Source organism: Ovis aries, chromosome 16 (genome assembly GCF_016772045.2).
Source record: "Ovis aries strain OAR_USU_Benz2616 breed Rambouillet chromosome 16, ARS-UI_Ramb_v3.0, whole genome shotgun sequence".
Classification (NCBI taxonomy): domain Eukaryota; kingdom Metazoa; phylum Chordata; class Mammalia; order Artiodactyla; family Bovidae; genus Ovis; species Ovis aries.
In genome coordinates this window covers 4,194,177-4,209,868 of record NC_056069.1, presented here as the reverse complement: position 1 = coordinate 4,209,868, position 15,692 = coordinate 4,194,177, and the positions used below count along the sequence as shown (strand labels likewise).

Below are 15,692 nucleotides of genomic sequence, written 5' to 3'. Positions count from 1 at the left end.
CTCCAGCGGATCTTCCCGCCCCAGGAATCGAACCGGGATCTCCTGCATTGCAGGTGGATTCTTTACCAACTGAAGGGGCCTTTGCTTTAATGTAAATATTTGCTTTGTGGTGCTTTTATTACAGTTCTTACAAGTAGAACGATCTCCCTCATTTTTTAATACTGCTTTTGGAAATTATTTGTTCAGTTACTTCTTTTTTCTCCCACTATTTGTAAGCTCTGCGGCCCGGGGCCTTTTCTGACTCTTCTTCACTGTCTGCCTCATTTCTGGTATAGTTCCCGGTACATGTGCTTTCAGCAGTTGCTGACTGAATAAATAAGTGAAATAATGAATGAATGGTTATGATTGTTTTATCATTTGGAGGATGAAAATTTTTTCTGCTTGGCTTTAGTTATTTCATTTGCTTTTGGGGGTGAAATTTATAATAATAAAAACTATTGTAATGTTGTACAATTATTTCCCATTATCTTTAGAGACTTTCCTCATGATAATTCTGGGATAGATTCTTATTTGGCTATTTGGTAAAAGGAGGGAGTGATCTAATTTGCTTGTTAAAATCTCCCCACTTATTTTGTGTTTGTTTATGTATTATTCTGTCATCGTTCGCAAACTTAGTGGTGACTTGAATTGCTTTGTATATGAAAAGAGGGTTAATTATATTTAAAGCTGCCCAGACCAGTGGTATTAGGTTGTTCTTGAGCTGATTCTGTGCTTATATTGAATGCAGCAGAAATCCAGGTTTTGCGTGCAGCCTATAAAGTATAGCAGGAAATAATGAAGATGCCTTTTAAGAATTCTCTGAATTTAGGTGTTGGGGGGTTTTGAAGCACATATTTTGGAGGATGTTGGAGGAGAGCAGAGCCTAGGAACAAACTGTAAGGTAAAAATGCTCTTTACAGTACTTTGCTCGTGCTCAGTTGCTTCAGTCGTGTCTGACTCTGCAACTCTGTGGACTGTAGCCTACTAGGCTCCTCAGTCCATGGGATTCTCCAGACAAGAATACTGGAGTAGGTGGCCATGTGCTCCTCCACAGAATCTTCCCAACCCAGGGATCAAACCCACGTGTCCCCCATGACAGGTGAATTCTTTACCACTGAGCCACTGGGTAAGCCAGAAGAAAGTTACAGTCACTTATTGAGGTTGCAGAGTTGACGGTTTAGTCTGTCTGACTCTTGCGATCCCATGGACTATAGCCCACCAGGCTCCTCCGTCCATGGGATTTCCTAGGCAAGAGTACTGGAGTGGGTTGCCATTCCCTTCTCCAGGGGATCTTCCCGACCCAGGGATCGAACCTGCGTCTTCTGCGTTCCAGGTGGATTCTCTACTGCTGAGCCAGTGGAGATTCCTTAAGGTACTTTATTAAAGACTGATTTCACTCTGAAAGTTGGAACTGTGTGTCCTTTATTTACTTTCTAAACCACATTCCTCCATAAAAAAACTGTAAATAAAGAGTATTGTGTTTGGGGTGGAGATAGTCATTAATGTAAATATAACTTTATAACATGTATAATTTTGTAACACATGCCTGATATTATGAGATATTTAGCAATGCAAATACTTTTTTTTAGCAATGCAAACAGCTTTTCGTCCTAAATTTTTAGATTTATTTATTTTATTTTTTGACAGTCATGGGTCTTTGTTGCTGCATGCAGGCTTTCTCTAGTTTTGCTGAGCAAGGGCAACTCTAGTTGCAGAGCATGGACTGCGGGTGTGCTGAGTTCAGTGGTTGCTCTTCATGGGCTCTAGGGCATAGGTGCAGGGGCTTAGTTGCTGCACAGGATGTGCAGTCTTCCCCGACCGTGGATTGAACGGTGTCCCACCTGCATGGCAAGGTGGATTCTTAACCACTGGACCTCCAGGGAAGCCCATTGTCCTGTTTTTTACTGATTAAAATCTCCCTTCCTGACCGTGTTATTTGCACAACAAACATGCATTGAGTATACTGTGTGACATCCTTGAACTTGTATGTAAGTATCAGGTTGTAGGTTCGTAATGTTCAACGAGTGGATCCTATTGAAGTTATCAAAATAATGGTTTTTCAATGGTTTAAGGTTTACAGAGACAACAACTATGCGAGAAGAACCATGATTTCAATACAGTCTTTGCTGTAATTTTGGTTTTTTAAAAAATCTTCATATACATTTTCTTGATTCTTACAAGGAAACTGTGACTTTGAGGAAGTCTGATGTTAATATTACCGTTTTAGAAGAGAGAAAACTGAGGCACAAGAAAGCTTTGATCTGATTAAGGAATGAAAAGAGTAGCCCAAACTGTAAGTTTTGTCTTCTGTTTTCTAATTCAGTATTCTCTCCACCGAAAGTGACGGTTTTGGTTGACTCTTCTTTCCTTGCCGCAGAAGTGTACGTGTGAGTGTTTTCTTTCATGGCAGTAAACACAGTTGAGGGAAGTTAATGAAACATAGTTCTTAAGGACTCTTATGTTCATACTCCAAAATAGAGATGGCAGCAGTGAAAAATGAGTTGAGAAATTGCCTTTGGTTTTAGTCAACAAATTATATTGCATCTCACAAGATAGAAATTTCAAACTAAAATCTTAAAATTATCTAACAGGATCAAATGGAAAAAAGTGATCATCTTTTCTAAAATTCTTTTGTGCCCGTTTACTCCGTTATCTTCTTTTTCATCATTACCTCTGCTTGCTATCCCAGACTGAATGTTTTCAGCTTAATATTCAGCTTGACTTAAGCTTGACTTGAGTTTAGCAGTTGAGCTTTGTGGGGAAACCAGTTTCCTTGAGGTCCTTAAAGTACAAGAAAAAGAACACTTTGTCTAATTTAGAGAAAACATCATAAAGTCTTTCTAGGCCTGTGATCCTAAATCACCATTAGTGGCGTATTAAAATATCTATCTGTTTCAAATTAGACTGGTGATTCTCCTGAGGGGTGAGTTGAAGGAGGTGTCAAGAAAGTTCATTCTGATTGGCATATCCAGCAATTTAAGGATGGGGATTGGAACCCATATGTTAATGACTATCTGTACTTATATCAGTGTATGGATATTTGGAACCACCTCCTGGGAAGCCCCGGTGGCTCAGCGGTAAAGAAACCACCTGCAGTGCGGGAGACACAGGAGACGTGGGTTCGATCCCTTGGTTGGATCCCTCAGTTGGATCCCTCCTGGAGGAGGGCGTGGCAACCCACTCCAGTGCTCTTACCTGGAGAATCCCCATGGACAGAGGAGCCTAGCAGGCCGTAGTCCAAGGAGTCTCAAAGAGTTGGACACGACTGAACTCACACACATAGTTTATAGCTGATAAAAGGAACCAAGGCCATCTATCACCTGGAGTGTCTCATTTAAAAGTGGGGAGGAGGGGACCTGTGGTCCTTAATACAGCTTCATTATCACAGCTTGTACTTTTTCTGATAGTCACCAATTTGCATTGGACTTCAGTTACCCTGGAAATAAAAATTTTAACTTGGTGGTGATTAAAAAGCTTTGGGCCTTTGATCATTGTTTTGTTGCCAAAAATTAACATACACGGCCTGTTGAACAAACCCTTCTGTGAATTTGGCTTTTTTGATTCTTGGTTTGTGATGATTGCATCTTGTGTGAATACGTGTCTCTTCCCAAATGACTCAGAATAGTTTATATGTCCTTTAATACCTCATGATTATGAAGTGAAAAATTGAGGTGTGTCACTACATATAACAAGTAGGACATAAGAGACTTGAGAAAACAATAAAATGATGCCCAGTATTTCTGGAATGAATATTGAATAAGACATTTAAGCTATAACAGGAGTTTTGAGAATGGGGAAAATTGTTTACCTGTAGTAAAATGTAATGAATACTCCTGGAAGCAAGAAGGAGACTATCTTTTTGTATTGAATCCTTTGTGGGGTAGAAAACAGCTTTGTGTGTGTGTTTGTATTTCCGTTTTCTGTATACCAGCACTAAATGTACTGTCTAGAAATTACAACATAACTGCATAGGGCACGCAAATGACTGGAATAAAAGTTTTTGTTTGTTCTGTCACAGGTGATCCTTAACCATTTTAAGGAGGGAATAATAAATAGGGCCAGAACTTGCGCTTCAGTGATAGAGGAAGGTTTTTCAACTTGGGACAAGGATGTATACTGAAAGTCTTACGTGTACGAAAGTGAAGCTTCACTGTTTATTACAGAAGGGGGAGAGAAGACACTTTCAGATGAGACACTGAGGAGGAGTGAAGACATTTCAGATGTAGAGTAGAATTCCATTTGCATTGAGAAAGTATTCTGATTTAATAATAAATAGGAAGTATATGGGACTTCCCTGGTGGGCCAGTGGCTAAGACTCCAGGCTCCCAAATGCAGGGGGCCTGGGTTTGATCCCTGATCAGGGACCAAGAGATCCCACATGCTGCCAAGTAAGAGAGCTGCCTGCTGTAACTAAGATCCTGCCTGCTGCAACAAAGACCAAAGATCCCAAGTGCCAAACTAAGACCCGACGCGGCCAAAGAAATAAGTAAATAAATTAAAAAAAATAATAAATAGGAAGTATGAACATCATTGGCAAGTTATTTTTGTAATAAAATCTTGAGGAGAAATGCTATACAATTTTAATATAGTTAAGTATTGATTAACAATATCTTTAAACTTGCTCCTGACACAATCTAAAAGCTACTTATAACATTTATAATCTGTGGTCATTATTAAATCTTTTTAAAAACTGAAAAAAGTTTTAAGTGTCAAAAAGCATATCTAAGAGAAAAATTTTTTCCATGACCTAATATAAGTGTTTTGCTGTATATCGCGTCAGACTCAGCGTATATGGCTATGAGTCGAAAAGAGAGAGTGAAATAAAAATGGATTCATACATGTTTAGAGAAATTGTGACGTGCTTCATGAAGTCAGCTACAACTTCTACAATTTAACTTTATTGATGTTTTAGCTTTGGGTTAAAATGAGAGTGTCGTCGTTAGCTTTTCATTTAGGGAGGATTGTCAGTATTTTCTCTAAAATTGAGCTTGCTGGTTTAAAAGTTAGGATTTAGTAGAGTCAGCACAAGGATGTGAGAGACGCACATCCCAGGGCTTTTTAAACGATTTTTATTGGAGTGTAGTTGCTTTACAATGCTGTGTTGCTTTCTGCTGACACAGCAGTTGATCAGCCATATGTATACGTGTATCCCTTCTTTTTTTGGATTTCCTTCCCATTTAGGTCATCACAGCACTGAGTAGAGTTCCCTGTGCCCTACAGTAGGCTCTCATTGGTTTCCTGTTTTGTTCATAGCAGTATACACGTCAGTCCCAATCTCCCAGTTTAAAACCCCCCTACTCCCCTTGGTATCCGTGCATTCTGTGTTTTTCTCTACATCACTGTCTTTATTTCTGATTTAAAAATAAGCTCATTGTATCATTTTTCTAGATTCCGCATATGAGTGATACTGTGTGATGTTTGTCTTTCTGAGTTACTTAAGTCTGCATGACAGTCTGTAGGTCCATCTGTGTCTCTGCAAATGGCAAACTTCATTCCTTTTTATGGCTGAGTAATATCTCATTGTGGCTGTGTACCGTATCTTCCTTATTCATTCCTCTGTTAATGGACATTTAGGTTGCTGCCCTGTCCTGGCTGTTCTAAGTAGTGCTGCAGTGAACATTGGGTGCATGTATCTTTTGAGTTATGATTTTCTCTGGGTATATGCCCAAGAGTGGGATTTGTTGGGTCAGAGGGTAGTTCTGTTTTTTGTTTTTTTCAGGAACCTCCATACTGTTCTCCATAGTGACTGTGAATGTAAGTCATGGGATGTCCTGGGAATGTAATGTGAGGAGATGCAGTGTAAACTGTAGCGAAGGAATCTTCTGGTATAACTGGGCAAGTCTCTCAAGTCTCTTGTAGGGGCATTTGCAAGAATATAGTATTTCTTTTCTGTTGTTGACAGTACTTCCTTCTGAACAGTTCAGTTAAATAAGATGATAATAAAGCTTGGGGTTTTGTAATGGTGATAGCCGTAGATGCAGTTTTAGAAGGATTAAGTGACATCCAAGATAATACCTATTTTCCCATGAATCTAACCCACAGGCAATACATTTTCTAGTAGTTTTTTTGTTACTTTGAGTATTATTTTCTTTATACGTTGATAGAATTGATGTTTAAGCACTGGTTCTGCTTTATGGCTTTTGTGGCAAAATCGTGGACAGGCCAAAATATCATTGTTTTTGTGGCACCCACTCTTGTGTTCTTCTATGTTCTTAGAAGCACAATTGCTTTGACTACACTTAGAAACCCATTCAAGGAGAAGGACTTTGCAAATGAACACAATTTCAAGTGAAGTGTGTTTACCCATATTTTTGCCAGGCTCTTATAAACATTAAGCAAAGGAAACTTTTCAGATTGAAGAGGGGGACAATCTTGAATAAAGAGTTGTATGAACTGCTAATATCTTTTCTCACGAAACACTTAGTACTAATTTTGGAACTGAGCTTGGAACAGGTACCAGCCTGCTTTGGGTAATTGGTATATGCTGGTTAGGAAATAGTGGATTATTTGGGCACTTCAGGTCAGCGTCAACTTGCTATGCTATCTTAAGCACTGGTTCACACCTTTGAAACTTCATGGAAGCCCAAGACCTTAGAGATCGATTGATCATGTAGTTTTACTTTGTAGGTGAAAGTCTGAGATCAGGTTGAACATTTATTCTAGTAATTCTTAAAGCCATGAGGCAGTATAGTCCTGCTGCTGCTGCTGCTAAGTCGCTTCAGTCGTGTCTGACTCTGTGCGACCCCATAGACGGCAGCCCACCGGGCTCCGCCATCCCTGGGATTCTCCAGAACACTAGAGTGGGTTGCCATTTCCTTCTCCAGTATAGTCCTAGTGGCTGAGAATATAAACCTTGGAGTTTGACTAGGTTTGAATCCCAGCTGTACTGTTTAGCTATATGATCTTTGGGATCTATTATTATTATTCATCTAACAGACACAGGTATAGTTTTTATGTTCCAGAAACTATTGCAATTGTGTGAGAAATATTGCCCCGTTAAATCTTCCTGACAGTCCTATGAGAGATTGCTACTGTGGTCTCCCTTACCCTCCCCCGGGTGGCCTTTCCATTTTAAGGTGGAGACGAGCGTTGCTGAGAGGATGCGTGGGGCTGCATATAGAGGGCACAGTGCACAGAGGCTGGGCCAGGGCGGTGCCCGTTCTCTGCTGACTATTATTTTTTCTCAGAAAGGCGGCATTTTTGGCAAACTGCTACCTTCACCAGTAATGTAATGGTTAAGAGCAGTAGGAATCCTTCTCTGCAGGGTTTTCTAAATGCTTACAGGAACTTTCCTTTTGCTGGAGAATTTTTAAGTTAGTCAGGTAAAGTCTCAGAGGATCTAATTCTCTCTAGACATGGTCAGCACCGTTAGGTGTCCTGTGTCTTTGGGGCCAGGTGAGATCTGAGTGAGTTTGGCAGGCTGTAGGCGATGGGGCGGTGAGGAGTCGGACATGGCTAAGCCAGCTGAGCTTGCACCACGGGTGAGATCTGAGTTACCATGGCTGGTCTGCCAAATCCAAACCTGTATCCAAGGCATTATCAAAGGGTCACAAGTCCTTTTTTTTTTTTTTTTAACTATATTTCAAAATAACATCAAACTTACGGAAAAGTTGCAGAAACAGTACGAAGTTCTGATACCCTTCATTCCAGTTTCCCCAAATGTTAGTATTTTACCACATCTGCTTTATTACATTTTCTTTATATGTACGTATTGTTGTTGTTGTTTACTAGCTTGTGTCTGGCTCTCTGCAACCCCATGGACTGTAGCCTGGCAGGCTCCTCTGTCCATAACGTTTCCCAGGCAAGTATACTGGAGTGGGTTGCCATTTTTTTCTCCAGGGGTTCTTCCCAACCCGGGGATCGAACGCATGGCTCCTGCTTTGGCAGGCAGATTCTTTACCACTGAGCCACCAGGGAAGTCCTTTATATGTACATACATGTATGTAAATACTTAAATTTTCTTGAGCCATTCGAAAAAGTTGCACAGAGTAAACCCTTTTACCCTGAAATACTTGAGTGTGTATTTCTGAAGAATAAGGACTTTCGCTCACCTACCCACAATTCAGTAATCAAAATCAAGAAATGAGTATTGATATAATGCTAATGTTTACAGCCTTTATTCAGATTTCATCATTGTCTTCATTAATATTCCAAGAAAATCATCTAGGATCATGCATTATGTTGTCATATCTCTTTAGCCTGCTTTAATCTAGTGCAGTTCTGGAGACTTTTGTCTTTTGTGACCTTGGCATTTTGAGAAGTATGTGCCAGTTATTTTGCAGAGTGTTCATCAGTTGCACTTCGTCTGATGTTTTCTCATGTGTAGGTTCCTCCCTGATTATGTAGTCTGGGCAAGCATACCGCAAAAGTGAGATTGTGTCCTTAGTGTATCATGTCCAGAGTCACATAATATCTTTTTTTCTTATTAATGTTGATGTTAACTTTAATCACATATGGTGCCAACCAAGTTTCTTCGCTGCAAAGTTACTATTTTTTCCTCTGCAAATAGTAAGTATTTAGTATGAAGACTGGATCTATAGCTACTGCAAATATCTTTTTTTAATTATCAAACAGGTGCCAGTTTTAGCATCCATTGGTACTTCTTGTCTGAAATAATTACGGTGGTTGCCAAATGGTGATTTTTCTAATTTCACTATTTCTTTTATATTAATTGATCAGCATTTTAACGTAAGAAAGAGCTCTCCTCTCAGCTATTTGTTTGCTTATTTATATTGGTATGGACTCATGGTTTTCTGTGTTTTTCCATGGGGGTATAATCTGTTGCTATTATTTATTTTGATGCTCAAATTGTACCACATTGGCCAGTGGGAGCTCCTCCAGGCTGATCTCTGTGTTCTTTTGACGTGACTTTGTTATTCTTTGAATACTTCTTTGTTTTCTGGCATGACAAGTTGTTCCAGGTTCATATTATATTTTACCTGTCAGAGTCCTGAAATCAGCTAGGGACCCCTAGTTCCTTTTAGTGGAGAATTATATTCAGAAGTAAAAATCTAGACTCCAGGTGTGTTTGATGGTACCAGAGTAACATTGCCTGTAGGTTGTCTAAGTGGAAAGAGCTTGAATACATGTATCTCCTATGTAGCCCTAAGCTATATAGAAGATATGGATATATATGATATATACATGGTGAGTGAAAGTCTCGGTCATGTCTGACTCTTTGTGACCCCATGAACTATACAGTCCATGGAATTCCCCAGGCCAGAACACTGGAAGAAGTAGAGCCGGAAGGGAAAGAAGCCTTTCCCTTCTCTAGGAGATCTTCCCAACCCAGGGATCGAACTCAGGTCTCCCACACTGCAGGTGGATTCTTTACCAGCTGAGCCCCAGGGCCATGCATCTATATATTTTTACATATTAAAAACGAGTTCATACTGATAGCTCTCCTTCCAGTCTAATAGTATTAATACAAGATTTATTCTAGACTTTGCCTGTTCATATATTTACAATTCTCTTTCTAAAAGTGAAGAAATGTGACTCCTAATTTCCACAGTATATTTACTTATTTATTCAGTCTGAGGATACACATTAAATAGTTTGGAATCACTAATGTATTTCATTGTGAAAACAAGACTACTAACTAGAGTTCAGTATTCATTTACAGTTCTTTATATCTGTAGCCTGAGGGTAAAATTACTAAAAAAAAATACTGTGTTCAAATGTTAGGTACATGCCCTTTTAATGTAGTTTGTTAACCCTTTGAAATACAGTTAAGTTCATTTATTTCTAGTTGTGTTCTTTTTTAGTTTTCCCCCTTTTTGATTTTGTTTGCTTATTTGAGTATGTGTGATGGTAGTATTAGTCACACAGTCGTGTCTGAACCTTTGCGACCCCATGGACTGTAGCCCACCAGGCTCCTCTGTCCATGGAATTCTCCAGGCAGAAATACTGGAGTGGGTTGCCATGTCGTTCTCCAGGGGATCTTCCCAACCCAGAGATCAAACGCGAAGCAGGGAGATTCTTTACTGTTTGAGGCACATGACAAGCTGTGTGATGGTAACCTAGTTCTAAAGGTTAGAACTAGGCAAAAAGGCATACTGAGAAGTGTGACCCTTACTCATTACTGCCTCTTACCCATCCTTCCATTGTTGCCATTCCATTTCCACCCACCCTCTGTAAGTAGCCAGTATGCCTAGTTTCTGGTTTATCCTTCTGTTTTCTTTTGTACTAATGAGCTGGGCATACATGTCTGTCTGCTTTCCTTTCTTTTTCTGTTTGTAGGACTTCCTGTGTATAGTGAGTATTTGGTTCTCCAGTAGGGATATTATACCTGTCTATTTTGGGCCTTACAGTGACTCAACAACATGTACCTACTCAATACATCTGTATAAATACATAGTGATTATACATAACTTGATTTAGGTGTTATGTTTGGTATATGGCTTCCCAGGTGACGCAGTTGGTAAAGAATCCATCAGCCAATTCAGGGGATGCAGGAGACGTGAGTTCAATCCCTGCTCTGGGAAGATCCCCTGGAGTAGGAAATGGCAACCCACTCCAGTATTCTTGCTTGGACAGTCCCGTGGACAGAAGAGCCGGCGGGCTACAGCCCCTGGGGTTGCAGAGTCGGACACGACTGAGCTTGCACGTCTTTGGTACACAGTCTCATTGCTTTATAGTTACACTTCACAGTTACTAGTTATAGTTACTACTTTACAGTCTCATTGCTTTATAGTTACACCCTCTTGCACGGTGATAACTGTGCTGTAACGGCTTTAATTTCTCGTAGAGTTCCTTGTTTGAAATAAGGCTAGTTTCTTTCCACTGTATGTAGTGCAGATGGTTAATGACTGTCGTCCTTGCAGATATTTAAATGTGTGTTTGTGCATTCTCTTATGTAGCTCAGACATGGCTGAAACAAAAAGTTTTGAGTTCCCAAAGAATAGCTACCTTTTTCTTGCCTGGTTGTATGATGAAGCACACCGGTACTTAGATGATCTCTGTCTGCCTGTCTCTCTCACACACACTCTCACAGCAACAATAAGAATGTCTTAGCTTGTCGTCTTGATCTTGGTGTGGGGAGGGCGCCTTCAGTGTGTGTGCGTTCATTGAGTGTGATGTCAGCTGTTTCTCATAAAGACCCTTTATCATGTTACAGAATTTACTGTTTATTCCTAGCTTTACATGTTTTTATCATGAGAGAGTATTGCGCTTTGTCATGTCCTTTTTCTGCAGTCATGGAGATGACTGTGTGGGGTTTTTTCCCCTTTGTTTTATTAATATGGCACATTATTTTGATTTTCTTATGCTGAATTAGTCTTGCATTCCTGGGATAAATCCCGCTTGGTCTTAGTGCATAATCTTTTTAGTATACTGTTGGATTCAGTTTGCAAGAATTATATTGAGCATTTTTGCGTTTATCTTCTTAAGGGGTATTGGTCTGTGGTGTTTTTATATTTGTCTCATTTTGGTTTGGGAATGATGGCTTTATAGAACGAGTTAGAAACTGTTCCTTCCTGTTCTGTTTTTTTGGAAGCATTTGAGAGTTGGTCTTCATTCTTCTTTAAATGTTTGGTAAAATGCCCCAGTGAAGCCATCTGGCCCTGGGCTTTTCTTTGTTGGAAAGATTTTGCTTAATGATTCAATCTCTTGTTGTAAGTCTGTTGAGATTTTCCGTTTCTTCTTAAGCCAGTTTTAATAATTTTGTGTTTCTAGGAACTTGTTCATTTCACCTAGATTATTTAATTTGTTAGTGTTCAACAATTCATAGTATTCTAATATTCTGTCTTTTTATATCTGTAAGATCAGTCGTGATATTACTCTTTGATTTTAGTTATTTGAAACTTCTGTCTTGTAAGAACAGACAGAACGAAAAAGTCCGGCTGAATGTTTGTTGATTTTGTTCATCTTTTAGAAGGACTAGCGTCTGGCTTTGCTAAGTCTGTTTGCTGTCCTTTGTTCATCTCCACTCTAATCTTTACTTACACCTTCTTTCTGCTGGCTTTGGGTTTACTTTGCTCTTCTGTTTTTAGTTCCTTAAGGTGTAAACTTGGGTAACTGAGAAAGATCTGTCGTCTATCTTAATGTAGATGTTCAGAGTTCCAAATTTTCCTCTGAGCGCTGCTTTTGCTGTATCCCATGAGTTATTTGTGTTTGTTTTTATTTGTGTATTGTTTTTATTTTAACGTATTTTCTCATTTTATTTTTGATTTCTTACTTGGTCCATTTGTTGTATAAGAGTGTGTTGTTTAATTTCCATTTACTTGTGGATGTTCCAGGTTTCTTTCTGTTATTAATTCCTCACTTTATTCCATTATGGTCAGAGAAGATATGTTGTATAAAGTTTACTGAGACTTGTTTTGTGGCCTAACTTGTTAGTCTGGGTGAAGTGTTCATTGTTGAACAAATTGTGGTTAATCTTATAGTATAACTTATAAGTTGTATAACTTACAGTTGGTCCTCTGCATCTGTGACCGCTCCCCATCTGTGGAGTCAGCCAACCTCGGACCATGTCGCACTATTGAAAAGCATCTGTGTGTATGTAGACCTGAGCAGTGCAAACCCATGTTGTTCAAGGGTTAACCTGTATATTAGGTTTAATTGGTTTATATCGTTGTTTAAATCCTCTGATTTTGTACTGATATCTGTCTAGGTATTCTGTCCATTACTGAACATAGACGTGAAGTTTCCGTTACTGTAGAGCTGTTTCTCCCTTAGTTCTGTCCGTATTTCCTTCCTATATTCTAGGGCTCTGTTGTTAGGTGCATATATGTGTTCAATTGTTAGGACTCTCGATGCATTGACCCATTTATTATAAATGTCCTTTGTCTCTAGTAAAAGGTTTTGTCCTCAAGTCTATTTTGTCTGATATAAATATGGCCATTCCACTTTTGATGACCGCTTGCTTGGTATATCTTTTTCATCCTTTTGCTTTCAACTTAAATATGTTTTTTAATCTAAAATGTCTCTTTTGTAGATAGCATGTAGTTGGATTGTGTATTTTGGTCCATTCTGCAAATTTTAGCATTTTGATTGGAATACTTTATTTTTTTTGCTATATATTTTTGAGTCATTTTCCTAATGATTGCCCTGGGGGTTATAATTAATATCTTAATTTATAGTATTTCAGTTCTGATTGAAAGTAACCTAATTTTAGTAGCATGTAAAATGCTACTTATACAGCTCCATTCTCTCCCTCTCTTCTTTGGACTGTTATTAATATACAGATCACATCTTTAAGCATTGTATGTTCATCAACACAAATTTTTAATTATTTTTTATGCTTTTGTCTTTAAAATCAAATAAGAGGAAGCAGAGTTACAAAGAAAAAATATACATATGCTGCCTTTTACATGGACTTGTGTAATGTTACTGATGGCCTTTATTTCTTAATGTATATTCAAGTTATTGTCTAGTATCCTTTATTTGATACCTGAAGACTCCCTATAGGATTTTTTGCAGAGCTGGTGTGATGCCAACAAGTCCTTTCAGTTTTTGTTTACCTGGGAATATTTTGTTTTCTCTTTGATTTTCAAAGGATACTCTCTTCTGGATACAGAATTCTTGGTTGACACACTCTTCCTCTCGTTAGTCTGTCTGTGTAGCCCCACTGCCTTCTGTTCTCCATGTCTTCTGATGGGAAATCAGCTGTTAAACTTTTTGAGGGTGCCTTGTATGTCTTGAGTTGCTTCTTGTTCTTCCAAGATTCTTAATCTTCGGCTTTTGACAGCTTTCTTATGATGTGTCTAGGTAGTGATCTCTGAGTTTGTTGAGCCTCTTGCATGTGTAGGTGGGTTTTTTATCAAATGAGTTTTCAGCCATCACTTCTCTCAGTGTTCTCTCTACTCCTTTCTCTCCCCTCTGCGGCTCTCATTTTGTGTATATTGGTAATCTTGATGGTACCCCACTTGAGGCTGTGTTCATCTTCTTTTGTGTTCCTCAGGCTAGGTCATCTCAGTTGCCTATCTTGAAGTTCACTGATTCTTCCTTCTGCCTGTTCAGATACACTATGGAACCTTTCTAGTGAATTTTGCGTTTGTTTTTTCAATTCCACAATTTTAAAAATAATTTCTTTTTATTGGAACATAATTCTCATTGCTTTAGTTATTTCCATGCAGTTTCGTACAGGTTTTTGAACATATTTAAACTATCTGATTTAAATTTTTTGCCTAGTAAGTCCAATGTCTGGGCGTCCTCAGTGACAGTTTTTATTTGCTTTTTTTCCCGTTGTGTGTGGGCGATGCTTTCTTGTTTATTTGCATGCCTAATAAATTTTGGACATTTAATATTTGGCAACCCTGGAAATCAGAGTCTCCCGTCTCCCTTAGGGTTTGTTATTGTTGTTGCCTTTTGTTTACTGACTTTCCTTGAACTTATTCTGTAAAGTTTATATTCTCTGTTAGGTGTAGCCACTGAGATCTGCTTAATGAGCTTAGTGGTGAGCTAATGACTGGACAGATTTCCTTAGTAGTCTAGAACAAGTCAGTCCCTTGTTCTTTGCTAAGTGGCTCTGTGTTCATATTAGGGCTTGCTTTCAAAACTCAGGCAGTTTCCTTAACTCCTACTTCCTATGTACTCAGAGCCTCAATATCGGTCAGGAGTGAGAGCCTAGGACCTTTTCAGATATTTCCTGAACGTGTGCTCAGCCCTGTATGTACACAGTTACATGCATATATGTACCCTTTTAGATTCACAGTAAGATGTCAGATTTTCTGGACATCTCATTCCCCAGCTTTGATTAGTTTCTCGTTCCAAATTCTTCACTGCCCCATGCAAGTTCACTGTTAAGCCAATTGCTGCTGATTGTTTTTGACAAATGCACCCAGGAAAAGAGTGTTCATACTGGGTTATCTCTTACGTCAGGTCAAATAAGGACAAGAACTTTCAGATAGGCCAAAAAATGACAGTTCTGTACAAATGGGGCTTTTAATGCATGCCAACCCTGTTTTGCCCCCTCCTGTGGCTTTCACTGTAATTGCTATCTGTTGGTTTTCAAGGCTACCCCTGAGCTGGGGAGAGGGGGATGGGTACAATACATGCTAAAACACCACATATAGTAGCTATTTTCCTTGAATAAGAAAAATAAATGTTCCCTGGATTGTTGCAAGTCTTTGGTTAGTTTCCAGAGTACTTAAGTTTGAGTTATTGCCAATGTTCTCATTGCATTAATGGAGAAGAAGATTTTTGGAAGTCCTTACTCTGCCTTTTCCGATGATATCACTCATAATAAGATATGAATAATAATTTTAAATGTCTTTTATTTTTATCCATGTAGTTATCCATTTCTGGTGTTCTCTATTCCTTTATGTAGATTAAAGTTTCCATCTGTTATCATTTTATTTCTGCCCAAAGACTTTCTGATGTTTCTTTTAGTACAGGTATGTAGATGATGAATTCTTTGAGCCCTGTTATGACTGATAAGGTCTTTATGTCATCTCTGTGTCTACAGTACTTTTGGTTTTGTTGATAGTGATAATTTTCTTACATTTGTCTGGCTTTGTTATCAGTGAAGTTTAGATCTCATAAATTAGACTGTGTTTCCTTCTGTTTTTAAAATAAATTATTTACTTTGGTTTTGGCTGCTCTGGATCTTTGTTACCAGGTGTGGGCTTCTCATTGCAGCAGCTCCTCCTGTGGCTGAGCACAGGCCCTAGGCTCCCGAGCTTCAGTGGTTGCAGCATGCAGGCTCAGCAGTTGTGGTGTATGGGCCCTGGGACACACAGGCTCAGCAGTTGTGGTGCACGGGCTTAGTTGCT

The 15,692-nt window shown here is 39.0% G+C and overlaps 1 protein-coding gene across 2 annotated transcripts in view; it reads left to right on the top strand.

Annotated features, from left to right (window-relative positions):
• The window catches only part of UBTD2 (ubiquitin domain containing 2), a 60,925-nt gene that overhangs the window by 14,153 nt on the left and 31,080 nt on the right, over window positions 1-15,692 (top strand). The window contains exon 2 of one of the 2 annotated variants that reach the window (XM_060400309.1): window positions 2,161-2,272. The exons of the other annotated variant lie outside the window; for it this stretch is intronic. The gene's annotated coding sequence lies outside the window, so the exon portion shown is untranslated. The remainder of the gene's footprint in view (window positions 1-2,160; window positions 2,273-15,692) is intronic. 2 annotated transcript variants of the gene reach the window in all.